Raw genomic sequence first — 21,013 nt, forward strand, 5'->3', positions numbered from 1 at the left:
CTTTCCCTGCCGTAGGGAGAGAACCAGGAAAACAGTTAAAAAAAGAACAGGGTAGTTTGAAATTCATACTTCCAGTGAGAAGCAGCGCCTAACAAACAGAACAAAAGCAAACAAAGCACGATAGCTCCCTGGGGACAGAAGACTTATAAACCCTCCAGGATTTACGACCAACCCCTTCAGGACAGCAGCCAAGTGTCCCATGAGGTGGTGCTGCACCAAAGAACGATCTGACAGGTTCCAAAGAGTCAAATGCACAATATTTTGCAAAGCCGTAAAATCTTGCAAAATAACAAAAATACGATAGATATAAACTACAGGGCAAGAGTACAAGTGTTCGCTTTAAGAGCTGGAACCATCCAGGTGAGCACCTGATAACTGGATCCTCACCAGAGTTTGAACCCTTCGGTACACAGAAGGGTTTTCCCCAGAAATTTCACAGACTGAGTTTTGATAGAAGCACACTTGCCAGATCCTCAGAAGCATCACCCATTCTCCAGGTGTCTGCAGAGAACTGCAAATGGCTCTCACGTAGTTTGAGCTGGTTCTCCAAGGTCTCAGGGTGAGTTTCACCAGATGCAACCAAATCGGGCGACTCCCAGTGGGACAGAAGGAACCCAAAGTTTGGGTAAGCAGAGCTGCAGCAAATACTGAGGAAACAAACATAACAGCGTAAAAAAATAATAAACCATCCATTTTTTTTCTCTTGCTTTTGTTTTTTTCTTATTCAGATCAGCATAGCAACTAAAGAGAAGGTGAAAAACTCACCATTACTGAACATTTCATCATCTGTAAGCCGAGCATCCTTAGCACAGAGGACTCCAAAGTTAAAATTCACCGATCCCTGGGAAATAAAACCAAATATTGTATGATAAACAGTCAAACAGCAGACATAAAAATTTGTTTCCTCTAAGGACTTTCAGGTATGTATCTATCTTTGCATACATCCTACACATTAGAACATACACTTTATACCATCACCTGATACATAATATTTTACCTTTAAATTCTGATAGTATAGCATGAATTTTTAACTTAAATTGGTGATCTATTATTATTAAGTTGGTACTGAAAGTTATTTCTGCTGTCACGTTCAAAAAAACATTTTTTTTTTTTTTTACTGTAATGAGGAATCGATTTCAAAGTCATCACAAGCCCATCAAAATACAAAGCTGTATTCACTGGACGGGTCTGTGAGCTAGAAGTAGTTAGGCTTGTACTTCCCTCTTGTTCTTCCAGAACCGATAAATCCTGTCAACAAAACCAGGATCTTTAGCCCACTGCTGTGAAAGATTCTACAAGGATGATGGTTGGATTTGTGTTTACAAGTTTTGATTTGAAATGGCCAGTTCAATGGATAAAGACAGTTTCAGTAGTATTACGTTACTATTATTATTATTATTTCTATTATTATTTTTACTATTACTACTACTATTATTATCACCTGCTACTGGAAGAAACAAACCAGTCGTACCTATACTTAATTACTTTTATTTCCAGAAAATAATAAAGAAAAAGAACCAAACCAAAAAAAGTCACTTCCTACCTTTTATATCAAGGGATGAAAAACTTCTCTTGGGCTCTTCTCCAATTTATCAAGACTCATAGCACTGAAAGGCAAACAAAACAGTGCTTTATAGAAGGGCAAGTGCACATTTCAAGGCTGAACCACCAACCGATTGCAGTGACAGCAGTTACAACATGAATCGTTCCGAGAGCCTCTGTTAAATGCAATGTTCTGTGGAACTGCCATTTCTTTCCCAAAATACTAACTTCCAACACTTCCTAAACGTATTTTGTATTTTAAAACAACAGAAGTTAGTGAGACACTGTGTGGAGGTCAGGTTTAAATTTATTTCCTTCTAAAGCACAGAGCTCTGTTCCATCACCCTTCACTTCGGCTCTGCACTGAATCACGGTGAGCATTTGAGGAGTGCTCAATAACCAATTCTATTTCTCTCTTTTTCTAGTTCTCTCTATTCCTAAATAACTAAAGACAAGTCCAATGAAAAATGACAAGTTCAGCATCAAAGTCACACTTTTTCCCTTTGTCTGGTCAAGAACAGGCTCTAAATCCACTTAGTGCTGCCTGCAACGATTAAGACGTGCAAAACCATTTTTACATGTTTTATAGGTTTATCATAAAAGCCACGGAACGCAAGCTCTGAATTACAGGAAAAGGTACACAGTCAAATATCTAAAGGGATCACTTATTTGTAAATGCATACCTTGACAGAGATCGCACTGAGAACGTTTCTGTGGGACTCTAAGGGAGACATATTTTCTGAGTACCCTGTAAACAAGAAAAGCTAGGATATATTACAGGACATACCCACTTTTTCTATAGGCAAATAGGATTTTTAATAAAAACAACTCAGTTGAAAAAGAAAGAAGAAAACCAAGGTCATTTTACTCAGCTATATTTACTCCCGATTTAGGGAAAAAAAAAAGTCACGGGTGCTGCAAAGAAAAAAAAAGTGAACCATAAACGCCTACAGTACAATTTTAAAACAAGTGCTTGGATAAAAGAATCTCATGGAACGTGAAGTAGAAAAAAAGTGAAACCACTATCAGACCTGCCTATTTTCTCACCTTTGTACAAGAAAATCCTAAAAGCACTATAAAGTCACTGCCTAAAACCGGTCATGGGATGTAACCAAGAACAATTTAGGCATTTGCTAATCTAGACAGAAAGCTTTTCTGGATGCTAGTGTCAAATCACAAGTTTTGTCTTTCAGAAGCCCGACAATGCTGGAAAGCACTTTCCCTGGGGCTCGGGAGGGCAGGGGCAGAAGGGGATGAGTTTGCAGATCGCACCTGTGCCATCGGAAGGATACAGCCCGCCTGCTCCCTGCGCTGGGCATTCTCCCGGCCATCTCTGGCTTTACCGCTCAGCGCCGCTCCATCCGTTTGCATGGCAGAAAGAGCCTCGAGCACTAGCGCAGGCAGCAGCCCAGTCATTCCGGCGATATCGCAGCGCCCTCTGCTCGCAACGCCCAACACGCGGCGGAGCCGCCTCCGCCCGCAGCACCGGCAGCAGCCCGAGGGAGACGGCTGCAGCTCGGGGGCTGCTGCGCCTCCGCCAGCCTGAGGGCAGCCGCCCCACCGGGACCGCGGGAGCGCCCGGCGCCGCTCGCCCGGGGCGGCTCCTGCAGCTCCCGGCCCGCGGCAGCAAAGCACCGCCTCGCCCTCCGCCATCGCTACCGCTGAGTAAGGCCGAAGAACCGGGCCGACGCTCCTTCCGCGCTGCTCAGCTCCGTGCGGGCGGCCAGACGGAGGCTTCGCCCCTCCGGCGTCGCAGCCGCAGCGCCGTCCCGCGCGAGACTGGGCCCGGGAGCTGCCCGCGCACAGCCCCGCGCGGCCGCCTGGCACGCCAGCCACTCCGGTGCCGCGCCAGCCGTTGCGTCACACGCCTCGCCGGCAGCACGGCCTGCCGGGAGTTGTAGTCTCGGGCTGACAGCCACTGCTCCGTCCTCCGCCACCGGGAGCTGCAGTCCCTCCCGGGCATCAAACGGGTCCTTCGCCCCTGGGCGGGGAAGGACCTGAGGCAGCAACGCTCCTCCCGAATGCCCTCTTTTTCGCTCCAACTCTTTTTTCTTTTTTCACTCTGCTTTTCACCCCTTCCCTTCCCTTCCCTCTGGTGCTCCTGATTCCTTTCCTTTCCTTCCCTTTTCCTTTCCTTTTCTTCTGTTTCTGATCTTGGTTTTCCTTTCTAGCTTAAGAAAAAAAAAGGAGCAGTAGAAACTTTCAGGCTACCTGGGAGTAAAAAAAACCTGCAAAACGAAAATGATGTAAAGAAAACTATTTATTCCCTGGGAGCCTGAAATTTTCTACTGCTGCACATGACATAGAGCTTTTATTTCTTCTTATAGATAGTTGATATTTTATACTTACTTTATACAGCGCCCCCTGCCGTGTGCCCCGGAGACCTGCAGGGAGAGCGCTGCGGCGTCCTTCGGTTCTGTTTCAAGAAACTCGGCTCAATTCGGCTTGCTTCGGCTCTTGGTCTAAACTCGTTTCAGTTCGGCTCTACGGCCGAACTCGGCACGGTTGGACGAAACTCGGTCACATTCGGCGCATTGTCTAAATGCGGCCAGTGTCGGCTACCCTCGGCTATCGATTCCAGTCGGCTATCCTCGGCTCTTAGTGTAAACTCGGCTGTTTTCGGCTACACTCGGCTCTTCGGCTCAAGTCGGCTCTCTTCGGCCACACTCGGCTCTTCGGCTCAAGTCGACTCTGTTCGGCTCAAGTCGGCTCTTTTCGGCAACACTCGGCTCTTCGGAACAATTCGGCCCCGCGCGAAATATACCTATTTTTACATTGGAAGTATACATTTCTCTTAGGATTTTTACTTCTCTAACACTTGCAGGATTCAAAATAAAATCCCTGCGTCCACCCATACATGCCAAATACAAACCCCTTTCATTTCAACTGTATTTCATTTTTTTTTTTAAATAGTATTTTTCAAATTTAGATCCACATTTATATTTAAATTCTATACTGATGTGTGTTCGATTTTGCATTTCTATTTTCCCATTTATTTATAAATTTATATTCTCTGTTACAACTCTTCCTATTACTTCTATTTTTTTTTCGTATTTTTATTCAGATCTTTATATATTTATTATATCTTTCTGTGTGAGGATTTTTACTTCTGTAGCACTTCCATTATTTAAAATAAAACCCCTGCCTCCACCCACGTTAAAGCCAAAAAGAAAACCCTTTCTTCTCAACTGTATTTCAATATTTTTTAAAATTCTATTTTTCAGGTCCATATTCACATTTACATTTCAAATGTATACTTACGTATGCTGTTATTTGTATTCTCCATTACATCTCTTCCTATTATCTCTATTTACTTATATTTTGTGTTTATATATATATTTATATCTTGATTGTATATCTCAATATTGAGAAATATATACCAATAATATCTACATTCAAATCATTTAAAATAAAAACCCTGCCTCTAACCCAATAGGAATAAAAAAAAACCCCAACCCTTTCTTTCAAACAATATTTAAATAGGTTTTATCCTTATGTCTGATTTTTATATTCCTATTTGCATTTATAATGTACATTAATGTATATTGCTTACTTATACATTTATCTTTATCAATCTCAATTTGTACATAAATTTATATTCTATATTACATCTGATGCGAGCAGTTATATATTTTTATACATATTTTTATACATTGACTATATATTTCTGCGTCAAGATTTTTACTTCTGTAACACTTATTTAAAATAAAACCCCTGCCTCTACTTAAATAAAAGCCAAAAAATTCCCTTTCTTTTAAACTATACTTACCTATTTTTATATTTATATTCCCATTTATAATTTATATTGCCGTATCATGTTATTTATATTCTATACTACAACTCTTCATATTACTTACCTATATTTATAGTTCAATTTGTAGTCATAGTTTAGCAATCTCCCTTTATATATTTATTATCTATTTCTATCTTAAGATTCACATTTCTATAACACTTCTATTATTTAAAATAAAACTCCTGCCTCTAACCAAATCAAAACCAAGGACACTTCTTTATTTCAACCACATTTAAAATTTAACAAGTAACTTTATCTTTCAAAATTATAATCATATTTAGATTGATAATTTTTATTCATTATATTCATAGATATTATATATATCTTAGGGAGAATGCCCTCTAATATAAGCATAGATAGAAAATTTCTGTATTGTATATTTCTTTTACTTGGATTTATTTAATATCAATATTTATAGATATTTGTATTTCCCTATATATTTGTATCTGAATTTTTATTTTTTTCTATTTATATGATTTATTAATAAAAACAGGTCTACAACCTAATAAAACCCCCAATTTAACTATATTTAAGTATTTTTATATTTACAATCTATATTTATATATCTTTGTGCATATATATAATAGACTATCATTTATCTATGTGATAATATCTTACAATTCCATACCATGAATTATAGTTTTATATATGTATCTGTTCTCTATATTTATGTTTACCACTCTAATGTTATATTTCTTTTTAAATGTATATTTATTTCTATTTCCATCTCTATATTAAACCATATGAATTCATTAACCCGTCACTTCAGAGCCACAACAATACCGTACCTTTGTCAGCACCGGCACGCAGCACACGCTCATCCCATCGCAGCACATCAAAACAAAACCTATTTTTATTACTAACGGAACAAACATCCCACAACACTGAACCCTCATAAACACTCAAATAAACCTAACCCAAAATAAATTTTAAATCCCACTTCAACTAGCCCAAAACCTGCGCACATGCTCATCATAAACGTCCTCCTAAACCAATATCTCAAAAACCCCAAAAACCTCAAATACACCTTGAAAATGACACAACTGCTAAGAAAAACAAACACCCACTAAAAATTAAATCAAACCAACTCACTAGACTCAAAACTAAACAGTACTAAAAGAAGCCCCCAAAGCTCTACCTTTATGCTAATGCACAAATAAAAACCAATAATCTATAAAACTTAATTTAAAATTAAAAGAAAACTAATTCAAAGCATAAAAATAAAAAATCTAAACTGTTAAAATACTAAAAAATATCTCTACCCAAATTAAAAAACATATTGCCTACAAAAACCCACCACGTGAATACCCCTGTCACCAAAAATAAAACTAAAAAAACCTATCGAACCAGAAAGAAAACGGAACTTAGGAAAACCAAAACCATAACGTTCAAGTACTCACACCACATCCCTTACCGGACAGCAACTATAAACAACATCAAACCATACAATCAATTCTAAAAACCACCTTAAAACCACTACGTTGAAAAACCTGTCAAAAATTAAACACTGCATTTAACCAAAGCCATCGAATAAATTCACACCCACAAACTCCGGCAGCCCAGCTGGCCCAACCAAAGCTGTATGTTTATGCATACAGTAAACAAAGCCAAAACCCCAGTAATACCTATCACAAGTCTATGAAAGAAACCTATTGAAATCAATCCTGTCTCAAATACAAACCAACCCATCCAGAAAGTTAGTTCACTCAAAAAACAACTTACACTGAGTTAATCATACCAAGAAATTAAACAACACACCATATACCACCAATGAATATAATAGTCAGGTAAAGAAAAACTACTTTTTTTTTTCTTTTTTTTATTTAAACTAACTTCTTTTATTAGCTAGAACAAAAGATTTTGCCAGGCCTGTAACAACAACAACAACTTCTTTTTCTTCTTCACCTTCTGAAATGTCCCTTCTCACTCCCAAATTCCTTTCAACTCCTGAGTTTACATCCAAGCAAAAAGCAAAATTCGTGCGCTCGCGCGTTCGATGCTCCTGTCAGATTCTCTGCTTCCCTCCACATCTTCTTACGCTTTCAGCCTTCACGCCGTCCTGCCGTGATGAGTCTGACAGAAGAATTGGCACATGTTTACAGAGCATTTCCCTCCCTCCCTCCGGTTTCCTCAGCACATTTCAATCCATCCCAAGCCTGCAACGATGCACGCTCACCCCAAGGCTCACAGCAAGCATGCAGCAGCTCAGGCTTACTGGGCTCCAGGGCTCTGTGCCTTAGACAGCCGAGGAAACTTCTGATGAGCCTCCGTTCCAATAAACTGGGATGCAAACTCACCTCCATCTCAGAGCCTCAGTGACCTCGGCCAGCCCCTTCCTCACTTCCCTGGGTCACAATCACTTCCAGGCAGAAGGATGCCAAGCAGGCTTTTGTCTTTTCTCTTAAGTGCCAACAGGTAAAATATGTAGGCTTTGACATAACTGATTACCCTCTCTTTGCACTCTCCCAAGGACAGTTTTAAAGAAAAGATAGAAGAAGATTGCTGCTAAATCCATATGGGATAAGGAGGAAAGCAGCAAGGATCCCAGGCCAGCAGCGTGCCCAGGCAGCGTCACGTCCCTGCCACCCTGTGACAAGGCACACAGCTGCAAAGCCCCAAAGCCTGCAGGCCCTGGAGCTGCCACACGGATGGACCCGGTTCCCTTCCCGGGTGCCCAGAGGGAAACCTGAGGGCAGGTGTCCACCCCGAGGCTGCACCCAGAGCCCCGGGCAGGGATGGAGTCGCTGACTGCCCTCTGGGGACGAGACCCTCCCTGCAGGCGACACTGCCTTGTCCTCTCCCTCCCCGTGGGACAGGGACCTCCAGGCTCTATCACCAGCCTCCTTCCGTCAGCATCCAGGTGCTGTGTTAGAGCCACAGGGGTCGAGGCTTTCCAGAACCATAGCGTCCTTTAGGCTGCAAAAGCCTTCTAAGGTCATCGAGCCCGGCTGCTGCCCCAGCACTGCCAAGCCCCCACCCCAATCAGGTCCCAAAACACCACATCTTGCCATGCTTTAAATGTCTCCAGCAATGGGGACTGCCCTGGGCAGCCTGCTCCTATGCCTGACCACCCTTTCAGTGAAGAAATTGGTCCTCAAAGCCAATCTAAGCCTTCCCTGCTGCAACTTGAGGCCATTTCCTTTTGTCACCTCACTTCTTACTGGGGAGATCTCGGTACTTAAACCTTACCTGCTCCTTCCCTAGCAGGTCTCTGGCTTGGCTGGATGAGAGGAGAAACACTCCCACCACAGGAATGGCAGCTCAGCAGCTCCCACACCAAGGCAGGGTGCAGGCAGGGAGCAGCTGTCCTCACCACAGCTCTCGCGTCAGCTCTCAGAGATTGGCTCTGCTCTTCCTCCCGGGCAGATCTCTGCTCAGTGCTTCAGAACTGGCTGTCTGGAGGAAGGGGAAAAAACAGGTTAGCCAAGAATTTTATCCCGACTTATCTGATGTCTTTGCCCGCTTTGCCTCCTCCTGACTTCCTCCTGCTAAGAAAACAGCTGCCTTTGGACTTCTAGGGGGAACTTTCACGTAATGCTTATAGAAAAGGAACTACAGAAAAGTGCCTCCTTTTTAAAGACTCAGCCAAGCAGACAGGTAACTGCAGCTTCTCCATCCCCACTGCCTGCAGAGCTGGCAGGCACCAGGCCAGCTCTGCTCCTGCTTCAAGCTGTTCCCAACTCTGCCAGAAGAACTGAAGGCTGCTCTGGCGTTCCATTGCTCCGCTTCTCCCAAAAAGGATCCGTCAGCGCCGATACCCCTCCACGGGAAGGGCTCTTCTGTCTCACACGCTCGGTGACACGAGGCTACGCGAAGCTGCAGCAGCCTCTGCTCCACGTGGGAAGGGCTTTCTTCCTCCTCTGGCACCTGGCTGGCACAGCTTGCTCACAGATGCTGGGGCTGCCCCATCCCTGGAAGTGTTCCAGGCCCATTGGTGCTCTGGCATCAGGCTCAGAGCAACCTGCTCTATGGAACCACGTCCCTGCCCACGGCAGCAGGCTTGGAATGAGGTGATCTTTAGAGCCCCTTCCAACCTGAATTATTCCATGATTCTATCAACTCAAAACACTAGGGGAATACATCTGTAAAGGTCACTAAATACATGAAAGAATCTCTCCATCAGCAAATTTTTGAATGAAAAGTATATCTACAAGCAGGGAGAAATATTCTTGCTACCTGCTCTTGCTACCTTTCAGGCCTAATTTTAGCTATCACTTCAAGTTTTAAAATATTTTCTTTTGAAATTATAGGCAGTGTTCAAATTTTAGCATTTTTACACTATTGCAGAAGCAAAAATTGCTGACAATCAGGCCGTGTCATTCTTTATGGAGCAGAGCCATCGTGACAGAATTTCTGGGACAGAAATTTTACAGAATGTCACTCCACAGAGAGCACCAAATTCCATATCAGGTGGCACTTCTGCTCCTCCACATCAGAAATCTAAACTAGGACAAGTGAAGTTTTGACTTGGCACTGGTGCCACCTTGGGTCTGGGAACCACCCTGCATACCAAAGAATTTCAGGAGCCAGCCGGCCACCCCCAGCAACAGCCCCCCCCCCACAAACCACGGCCCTTTTCCCTGGCAAACAAAACTCACCTGCCCCGCTTCTGGATGGCACACTGCAGGAGCCACGAGGCGCTATCACGTCAGCCCGACTTGGCACTGGGGCCAGCTTGGGTCTGGGAACCATCCTGCCTATCGTGGAATTTCAGGAGCCACCAGGCCACTCCCGGCTACTGGCTAACCTCATGCGGCTCTTTGTCCTAACGCGGCTAATGTCAGCTACACTAGGCTATCCTGGTCTCTTAAGCTAAACGCGGTTATTTTCGGCCACACTCGGATCTTCGGAACACTTCAGCCCGGCTCGGCTCGCTGAGGGCGGGAGAGCGGGCATGAGAGGACCCCGGCGCAGACAGGCCAGGTTTATCCAGATGCCTGTCACAAACCCGCAGAAATACGCCCGCCCGCGGCGACGCTGAGCCCACAGCATGTATCGGATACGCTTCAAACGCCGCAGAAAAATCCGTCGGGGCCGCCATGACGTCGGTATTCCATGCAGGCAGTTCACTTACGCCCACCGGGGTCCTCCACTTCCCCGCCATCTCGAGAAGGTCAACGAAAAGTCCGAGACACCCGCGACACGCCACTCCCAGCATGGCGGCCTCTCGGCTGCCTGCCGGCGCACGGCTGCAGTACCGCGCTCTGCCCACAAGGAGGCAGCACTGCCGCCCGCCCCAGACGGGGGCGCAGCGCGCCTCGGGGCTGCGGGCAGCGACGGCGGCAAAAAAGAACAGGCGCGACCCCAGCCAAAAACTGCTCTGACATAAATGCCAAAAACCTGCCTCTTATCCGACGTGACCAAAACAAGCTCCGTTCTTTTAAATGATATTTAAATAAAGTTGATATTTCTATTTTTCGTATTTATATTCAAGTGCATATTTATAGTGGACATGGATGCAGTATGTAATTTGTACAGTATATTATGTCTATTCCTTATACTGTATTACGTCTATTCCTACTAATAATATTTATTTATCTTTTGTGTTTTTATAAATATCTTTATGTATTGATTCTATATTTATATTTTTGAAATTCTATTTCTAGAACACGTTTATTATTTAAAATTAAAATCCCTTTCTAACTCAATAAATACAAAAAACCCTCCTTTTAAACTGTATTGAAATATTTTTATATTTATAGTTTGTATGACTATATTCAAATTTATATTTATAGTTTATATTGATGCATTATATTCATAACTACATCTAATATGCCTCTTATTCAAAAATATACGGGAATTATTTTTTAAATTATGTACCATATATGCTGCTACCCCTTATTTTTTCTTATATTTCTAATTTTTATATAAATCTTTAATGCGCTTATGATGTATTTCTATACTTAGATTTCTACCTTTATATTATTTGTATTTGTAATTTTTACACTAAAAGCCCTGCTTTGGCAAAGAAAAAACAAAACCATCCATTATTTTAAACTACCTTAATTTTTTTTATATTTATATTTATCATAATATACAACAAATGATAGATATACCACATCCGTGTACTATATTTATATCTACTTTATATCCATCTCCTAAAATATATTTTAATAAGATATATACAGTATTACTTGCATTATATATTGTATCAATTTATGTTCTTGTATATTTACAATTTATTACTAATTTTTTATATATCTGCATATAGTTGAAATACATTTCTATATTTGTATTTTTGTTTGGGTTGTATTTCCATTTATATTCTCTATTCATATATCTGTATACATACACAATACTCTATTAAAAAATAGAATAGCTAATTGTAACATATAATGACTTATGTTCCATGTTAAATTTTAAAAATTGACCGAATATATAAAAATAACGTTGGCTCATTCCCATTTCTACACATCTATTTCTTTTGTTTCAATATAGTGAGAGTTATAATTGTATATTTAAAATCCAATTCCTAAATGAAATGACAGAACAACCAGCATCAAATTCCCACCAATATCTTCCAAAAACATCGAGACACCTCCAACAGCCAAACAAGTGTCAGACAAAAAACAAAGAACACTCTTGTCAATAACAATTCTCATCACGACCGAAAAATGGAACCAAAAGAAAAGAAAACCCTACAGAAACACACACAGCAAATTACAAAAGGTACTAAAAAAAAAGTCAAACCAATCTTCTAAACTCCAGACAGTGCCACTCACCCTGAACGTTACTAAAAAAAAAAAAAACCGGACAAAATTCTACCTCTACGCTAACTCAAAGAATAAACAATCCTCTGTAAAAATAACTTTAAAAACGGAACTAATTAACAAAATGGAAAACATCTCAACCGCTAAAAACTAAGAAATTAACTACCCTAGTAAAAAAATACTTTAAAAACCCACCATATAAATACCCATGTTCCCAAAAAAACCCCTGATAAACCATACTCAAATACATTAAAAGACAACAACAACAACAAAAAAGAAAATGAAGAAACCAACAACAAGAATAATCCCAAAAACCAAATGAACTTAAATCTGCAACAAAAATATTATTCCCAACTGAATAAACCCATAGTGCCTCAAGCTATCAAAATAAAAATAACGCCTAGAAACGAACACAAAGACTAAAGACAAACGTAACCATAAACAATGTCTCCCAAATTACCCGCAGCCATAAAACATACACTACAATCAAACCAACCAAATAAATAAAAGCCCTGGAAGACGATAAACACACATGCAATTCGCGAGATTAAAAACCCGCTGCTATGAACGACACGACGCTACCTCAAAAGCCCACCGAAACAAACACTACCCGCTCACGCCAATAAAAGCCACCTCAACAGAATTAAAATCCGAACCGCTGCTCCGCGCTACGACCCGTAAAAACCATTGCGCGCCTTTCTAAACATAATACCCCGGCAAAAAAAATCATATCCGACTACAAAACCCAATCCGAAACGAACCTTTATCATCCCCACCGGCACCAAGAACCGCAGCACTCAGGAAGAACCCCGTAGCCCTTAGCGTACCCCCGCTGCAAACCGAGCACAGCGATGCAATCAATGCCGAAAAAGCGCCTCCGAACCGCGGCACCGCCCCAGCACCGCGAGCAGCCGAAGCCCGCGCTCGCTGCCGGCCCCGGACGGAGCGCGGCTCCCGCCAGGAGACCGGCTCCTCCGGCGGCTCCTCCGGCACGCGGGGCCGGCGCCGGCCCGGAGAGCCGCGCCCGCTGCCCCTGCCCGGCGGGGCCGGCACCGGGCCCGGGGGGGGCGGCGGCGCCCGAGCCCCGCGCCCGGAGCGGCCGGAGCGGCCGGCACCGCCCGGGCCGCCGCAGCAGCGCCCGCGCCGCCTCTGCCGCCCTTGGCCGGCCCGGCGCGGCTCCCTCGGCTCGCACCGGCGCGGCTCCGCCACCGCCGCCCTTGGCCGGCCCGGCCGCGCCAAATCCCCCGTGCGCCCCGGCAGCTGCCCGGGCCGTGCCAGCGCCGCTCCCGAGCGGCAACGTTCCGGCCCGGGCCGCGGCCACCACAAGCGCCCTCCGATGCAGCGGCACGGCCCCCTTGCAGCCCTGCAAACGCTGCCACAGCTGCAGCTTCCCGCAACCGAACCCCGAAACTGACGCCGCAGGCGGGGCTCGCCTCCCTTCAACAAGGGCAAAGAAGTGTCCTCTCCCCTTCACGTTCGTCCCCTACGAGAGCACAAAAGAAGGGGCGCTCCTCAAATGAAAGCCTTCGACTGATGGCAAAGGGCCATTTCCACCTCCATTCAAACCCTTGAAAAGGAGGGACACCGCGGCTGCCCCCTCCATTTCAACCCTAGGGTGATGAAAATGGGGTGGCTGCCTTCAAACCAAACCCATAACACCACAAGAATACTTTTCCCATTCCCCTTCAAATAGAACGCAGGGATTCCCTGTCACCCCCGGGATACCCCGAACAGCCTGGAAAAGGCAGCTTTTCCTGCAATCAACGCCCTTAAAACCACAAGTGAAGAGGGATCCCCTCAGTTCAAACGCAGACAATAAAAGAAGAGGAGCTGCTTCCTCCTCCTTAATCCCTTTCGTCCTCATAAGCTCCATTTCTGCTCCTGGGGAAGCAGGGAGGGACTGGCAAGATGAAATTGCAAAGGGGAAGGACAAAATTCCCCGCTCCAAACGCACACGGGCTCACCTGTTCGGCTGCTGCTCCCCGGCACAAAGATTCGTCCCTCGGCACAAACCCCTCCACTCAGCAGCTCCATGCAAAAATGTACAGAGGCAAACTCTCCCCCCGTTAAAACCGCCTCGCCCCGGCAGGAGCCACCCCCTCATCATCCTCACAGCTCACACCTGGGCTGCTCCGAGCCCCCATCATCCTCACACTCACACCTGGGCTGCTCCGAGCCCCTCATCATCCTCACACTCACACCTGGGCTGCTCCGAGCCCCCATCATCCTCACAGCTCACACCTGGGCTGCTCCGAGCCCTCATCATCCTCACACTCACACCTGGGCTGCTCCGAGCCCCCATCATCTATTTGTCATATTTATATTCGCTTTTAGATTTAGAATTTATATTACTGTATAATATTTATTATATTGTATATTACATCTCTTCATGTTACTTACATAGATTTCTATTTCTATTTCTATTTCTTTTTAAATTCATAGTTTAGTATTACAACTTTAGATTTTTATTATATATTTCTCTATGCCGATTTAGATTTCTATAGTACTTATATTATTTAAAATAAAACCCCTGCCTCTAACGAAAGAAAAACCACAGACACCCCTTTATTTAAACCACACTTAAAATTTTAAAAATTATTTTGTTTGTCGTAATTCTATTCACATTTACATTTGTAATTTTCATTTATTATATTTATAGATATCTTATAGATTGGAGAGAATACCTTTTATATAATAATAGATATATTCTTTTTACACAACATATTTCTTTTACTTATATTTACGTATATTAAATATTTATCGATATCGAGATATATAGGATATGATTGGATTTCTATTTTTATACCTTTTATGAAATCTCCAGCCTATACCCCAATAAAAGCCAAACAATCCCCAATTTATTTAAACTAGATTTAAACACAAATCCTGTCACGGCTGCATTGCACAGCAGTGCCCCGAGCTAATCTGACACTTGTTCATCTCCTGTACCTGAGACTGAACCCGCTCACCTTGATCGCACCTGGCAGAACCATTTTCGTACCTTTTCCTGGCATTGCTTGGGTTTTCTCTTGCCTTTTTTGTGGCCTCTATTGCCTCTCTTTCTTGCCTTGTTTCTTGGGGCTTTTCCTCCCTTTTTCCTTGACGTTTTCTGGCATTTCTTGGGTTCTTTTCTTCGTTTCATCTTGCCCATCTTGGGGGTTTTTTTCTCTTTGTTTCTGGGGTTTTTTTCCATTAATTTTCATCCCCATCCAGGTTTTTTTTTTGTTTGTTTTTGTTTTTGTTTTTTCTGATTTTATTTCTTGCCCATCTTGGGGATTTTTTCTGGGTTTTTTCTTGCGCATCTCCAAGTCTGTATCCTTTTTTTTTTTTTTTTTTTTTTCCCTGCGTTTCTCCTTGCCCTCCTTGGTTTTTTTTCTTTGGCCTGCCTGCCTTCCTTCCTTCCTGCCTTCCTGTCCTTCTTTCTTTCTTCCTTTCAGTTCCATTCCGTATTTTCTTGTTTTCCTTTTCTTTCCTTCTTTCCCTCTATGTCTAATCTTGGTTTTCCTTTCTAGCTTTAGAATAAAAAAGCAGCACTAGAAACTTTCGGGCTACCTGGCAGTAAAAAAAACCTGCAAAACGAAAATGATGTAAAGAAAACTATTTACTCCCTGGCAGCCTGAAATTTTCTACTGCTGTACGTGACATAGAGCTTTTATTCCTTCTTATAGATAGTTGATATTTTATACTTACTTTATACAGCGCCCCCTGCCGTGTGATCCGGAGACCTGCAGGGAGAGCGCTGCGGCGTCCTTCGGTTCTGTTTAAAGAAACTCGGCTCAATTCGGCTTGCTTCGGCTCTTGGTCTAAACTCGTTTCAGTTCGGCTCTTCGGCCCAACTCGGCACGCTTGGGCTAAACTCGGTCACACTCGGCGCATTGTCTAAATGCGGCCAGTGTCGGCTACCCTCGGCTATCGATTCCAGTCGGCTATCATCGGCTCTCAGTGTAAACTCGGCTGTTTTCGGCTACACTCGGCTCTTCGGCTCAAGTCGCCTCTGTTCGGCCACACTCGGCTCTTCGGCTCAAGTCGCCTCTTTTCGGCAACACTCGGCTCTTCGACTCAAGTCGCCTCTTTTCGGCAACACTCGGCTCTTCGCCTCTTCCGAACAATTCGGCCCCGCTCGAAATATACCTATTTTTACATTGGAAGTATACATTTCTCTTAGGATTTTTACTTCTCTAACACTTGCAGGATTCAAAATAAAACCCCTGCGTCCACCCATACATGCCAAATACAAACCCCTTTCATTTCAACTGTATTTCATTTTTTTTTTAAATAATATTTTTCAAATTTAGATCCACATTTATATTTAAATTCTATACTGATGTGTGTTCGATTTTGCATTTCTATTTTCCCATTTATTTATAAATTTATATTCTATGTTACAACTCTTCCTATTACTTCTATTTTTTTTCGTATTTTTATTCAGATCTTTATATATTTATTATATCTTTCTGTGTGAGGATTTTTACTTCTGTAGCACTTCCATTATTTAAAATAAAACCCCTGCCTCCACCCACGTTAAAGCCAAAAAGAAAACCCTTTCTTCTCAACTGTATTTCAATATTTTTTAAAATTCTGTTTTTCAGGTCCATATTCACATTTACATTTAAAATGTATACTTACGTATGCTGTTATTTGTATTCTCCATTACATCTCTTCCTATTATCTCTATTTACTTATATTTTGTGTTTATATCTATATTTATATCTTGATTGTATATCTCAATATTGAGAAATATATACCAATAATATCTACATTCACATCATTTAAAATAAAAACCCTGCCTCTAACCCAGTAAGAATAAAAAAACCCCAACCCTTTCTTTCAAACAATATTTAAATAGGTTTTATCCTTATGTCTGATTTTTATATTCCTATTTGCTTTTATAATGTACATTAATGTATATTGCTTACTTATACATTTATCTTTATCAATCTCAATTTGTAAATAAATTTATATTCTACATTACATCTGATGCGAGCAGTTATATATTTTTATACATATTTTTATACATTGATTATATATTTCTGCGTCAAGATTTTTACTTCTGTAACACTTATTTAAAATAAAACCCCTGCCTCTACTTAAATAAAAGCCAAAAAATTCCCTTTCTTTTAAACAATACTTACCTATTTTTATATTTATATTCCCATTTATAATTTATATTGCCGTATCATGTTATTTATATTCTATACTACAACTCTTCATATTACTTACCTATATTTATAGTTCAATTTGTAGTCATAGTTTAGCAATCTCCCTTTATATATTTATTATCTATTTCTATCTTAAGATTCACATTTCTATAACACTTCTATTATTTAAAATAAAACTCCTGCCTCTAACCAAATCAAAACCAAGGACACTTCTTTATTTCAACCACATTTAAAATTTAACAAGTAACTTTATCTTTCAAAATTATAATCATATTTAGATTGATAATTTTTATTCATTATATTCATAGATATTATATATATCTTAGGGAGAATGCCCTCTAATATAATCATAGATAGAAAATTTCTGTATTGTATATTTCTTTTACTTAGATTTATTTAATATCAATATTTATAGATATTTGTATTTCCCTATATATTTGTATCTGAATTTTTATTTTATTTCTATTTATATGATTTATTAATAAAAACAGGTCTACAACCTAATAAAACCCCCAATTTAACTATATTTAAGTATTTTTATATTTACAATCTATATTTATATATCTTTGTGCATATATATAATAGACTATCATTTTTCTATATGATAATATGTTACAATTCTATACCATGAATTATAGTTTTATATATGTATCTGTTCTCAATATTTATGTTTACCACTCTAATGTTATATTTCTTTTTAAATGTATATTTATTTCTATTTTCATCTCTATATTAAACCATATAAATAAGCCACAACAATACCGTACCTTTGTCAGCACCGGCACGCAGCACACGCTCATCCCATCGCAGCACATCAAAACAAAACCTATTTTTATTACTAACGGAACAAACATCCCACAACATTGAACCCTCATAAACACTCAAATAAACCTAACCCAAAATAAATTTTAAATCCCACTTCAACTAGCCCAAAACCTGCACACATGCTCATCATAAACGTCCTCCTAAACCAGTATCTCAAAAACCCCAAAAACCTCCAATACACCTTGAAAATGACACAACTGCTAAGAAAAACAAACACCCACTAAAAATTAAATCAAACCAACTCACTAGACTCAAAACTGTACAACTGACCCTAAACAGTACTAAAAGAAGCCCCCAAAGCTCTACCTTTATGCTAATGCACAAATAAAAACCAATAATCTATAAAACTTAATTTAAAATTAAAAGAAAACTAATTCAAAGCATAAAAATAAAAAATCTAAACTGTTAAAATACTAAAAAATATCACTACCCAAATTAAAAAACATATTGCCTATAAAAACCCACCACGTGAATACCCCTGGCACCAAAAATAAAACTAAAAAAACCTATCGAACCAGAAAGAAAACGGAACTTAGGAAAACCAAAACCATAACGTTCAAGTACTCACACCACATCCCTTACCGGACAGCAACTATAAACAACATCAAACCATACAATCAATTCTAAAAACCACCTTAAAACCACTACATTGAAAAACCTGTCAAAAATTAAACACTGCATTTAACCAAAGCCATCGAATAAATTCACACCCACAAACTCTGGCAGCCCACCTGGCCCAACCAAAGCTGGATGTTTATGCATACAGTAAACAAAGCCAAAACCCCAGTAATACCTATCACAAGTCTGTGAAAGAAACCTATTGAAATCAATCCTGCCTCAAATACAAACCAACCCATCCAGAAAGTTAGTTCACTCAAAAAACAACTTACACTGAGTTAATCATACCAAGAAATAAAACAACACACCATATACCACCAATGAATATAATAGTCAAGTAAAGAAAAACTACATTTTTTTTTTCTTTTTGTTTTCTAAACTAACTTCTTTTATTAGCTAGAACAAAAGATTTTGCCAGGACTGTAACAACAACTTCTTCTCCTCCTTCTCCTTCTGAAATGTCCCTTTCCCAAATTCCTTACAACTTCTGAGTTTACATCCAAGCAAAAAGCGAAATTCGTGCACTTGTGCGTTCGATGCTCCTGTCAGATTCTCTGTTTCCCTCCACATCTTCTTACGCTTTCAGTCTTCACCCTGTCCTGCCGTGATGAGTTTGACGGAAGAATTGGTAAACGTTAAGAGAGGCTTTCCCTGCCTCCCTCCCCAGCGCTGGTTTACTTAGTGCATTTCATTCAATCCCAAGCCGGCAATGATACACGCTCACCTCAAGGCTCATGTTATGAACAAAAATTCAGTTAATATTTTTTTTGTGAGACGGAGTTGCAGGGACGCCATCAGGTCGGTCTCTGCCAGGATACTTAGTGCTTTGTTATTGTAATACCGGGTCGTTGAGGCTTATCTCTTCTTTTGTATTAGTAAAAAGCCTGGCTGTGTGCGGTGGACCCTTCCCCCGAGGCTGTGCTCTCTTACAACATAGGGAAGACACCTGAGAGGGTGGGGGGGGGTTATGCAAAGTGACTCCAAAGTCCAGAATGCTTTCTGGGACCCCGACTCGAAATGCAACGAGAAAACCCCAAAAACAACGAGCCAATTACGAATTGAGAGACTACGGTGATGTCTGGATGTGAGGAGCCAAGTGCTGAGCCTGCAGAGATGCGGAGCCCCTCTCGCCCTGACCGCGGGAGTCGTCCCCAGCGCTGAGACTGAGGGGACCGCAGTGACAACGCAACATCTAAAAGGGACATCAAGCCCTAAAAAGCTCCCACGAGGACTGGATCCCCCGGCTCTGCCCCTAGTGGGGCTCATTAGGCGGTGACCGCACTCGCGCTAATTAGCGCGCACGAGAGCAGCGGGCTCGGTTCGCCTGAGCTCGGCTCCGTTCAGGCAGCCTCGCAAGCCTGGCCTCGGTTCGCTCGAGGCCGTCAGGTTCGGCCGGTCCCGCCTTGCTTCGGCTGAGCTCGTTCCATTCGGCCGAAGGAGGCGTCGTTCGCTCGTGTTTTTACAAATATCTTTCTCTATAGATTGTATATTTCTATATTTAGATTTATACTTCTATAATACTTCTATTATTCCAAATAAAAACCCCGTCTCTAACCAAATAAATACAAAAAACAACCTTCTTTTAAACGAGATTGAAATATTTTTATACTTAGTATAATTATATTCCCATTCATATTTATAGTTTCTTTTGATGCAGTGTACTAATTATATATAATATATGTAAAGTTCTAGAAATGTATTTAAATTATTATTTATATTATGTGTCATATCCACTGCTACAACTAACTTTATATATATATCTGTATTTATTTATGATATATTCCTGTACTTAGATTTCTACATTTATATTGTTTGTATTTATAATTTTTATAATCAAAACCCTGCCTATTGACAAATAAAAACAACCTGCTTTATTTAGCTATTTAAAAAAATATTTTCATGATTATAATTTTCATGTTTATATTTATAATTTATTCTAGATTACATGAGAACACACCTGCTCCTGCACCCCAGTGGGGCTTCCTCTCCTGGGGACCTTGGGGTGCCCCAATGGCATCAGAGCCCCGAGTCTTCACCCCCCTCTCCTCTATTTAGAAACTACACAGGAACTTTTTTCTGGAAACAAAGACATTACCTAAATCCTCTCCCCGTGTCCCAGACAGATAGATGTTCAGTTATTAGTTGGCTGGGCAGCAGTTTCTTAAATAGAATGATAAACAAGATGTGAACTTTTTAGCTACAAGCAAATAGGCAAATCTGAACAAGGTACCGATGGCCAGCCACTCAAGTAATTTTGAAGCAATTTTTTAAACAATAAAATACTGCTACCACAAAAATAAAGCAAAAAGCTAACTACTGGCTAAGAAAAAATTAACTTTTGACAACAACAACATTCCAACCACACA

General features: G+C 41.2%; 1 long non-coding RNA gene across 1 annotated transcript; it reads right to left on the minus strand.

Annotated features, from left to right (window-relative positions):
• Window positions 1-243: 243 nt before the first annotated feature.
• LOC141729071 (uncharacterized) lies at window positions 244-13,373 on the minus strand. The gene is made up of 6 exons (XR_012580321.1): window positions 9,934-13,373; window positions 6,124-8,731; window positions 2,226-4,306; window positions 1,544-1,607; window positions 766-841; window positions 244-647 (listed from the first exon to the last, which is right to left on the minus strand). It is a non-coding gene; the product is annotated as an uncharacterized LOC141729071 (long non-coding RNA).
• Window positions 13,374-21,013: the final 7,640 nt, after the last annotated feature.

The sequence above is a fragment of the Zonotrichia albicollis genome, chromosome 5 (assembly GCF_047830755.1).
Source record: "Zonotrichia albicollis isolate bZonAlb1 chromosome 5, bZonAlb1.hap1, whole genome shotgun sequence".
Taxonomy (NCBI): Eukaryota; Metazoa; Chordata; class Aves; order Passeriformes; family Passerellidae; genus Zonotrichia; species Zonotrichia albicollis.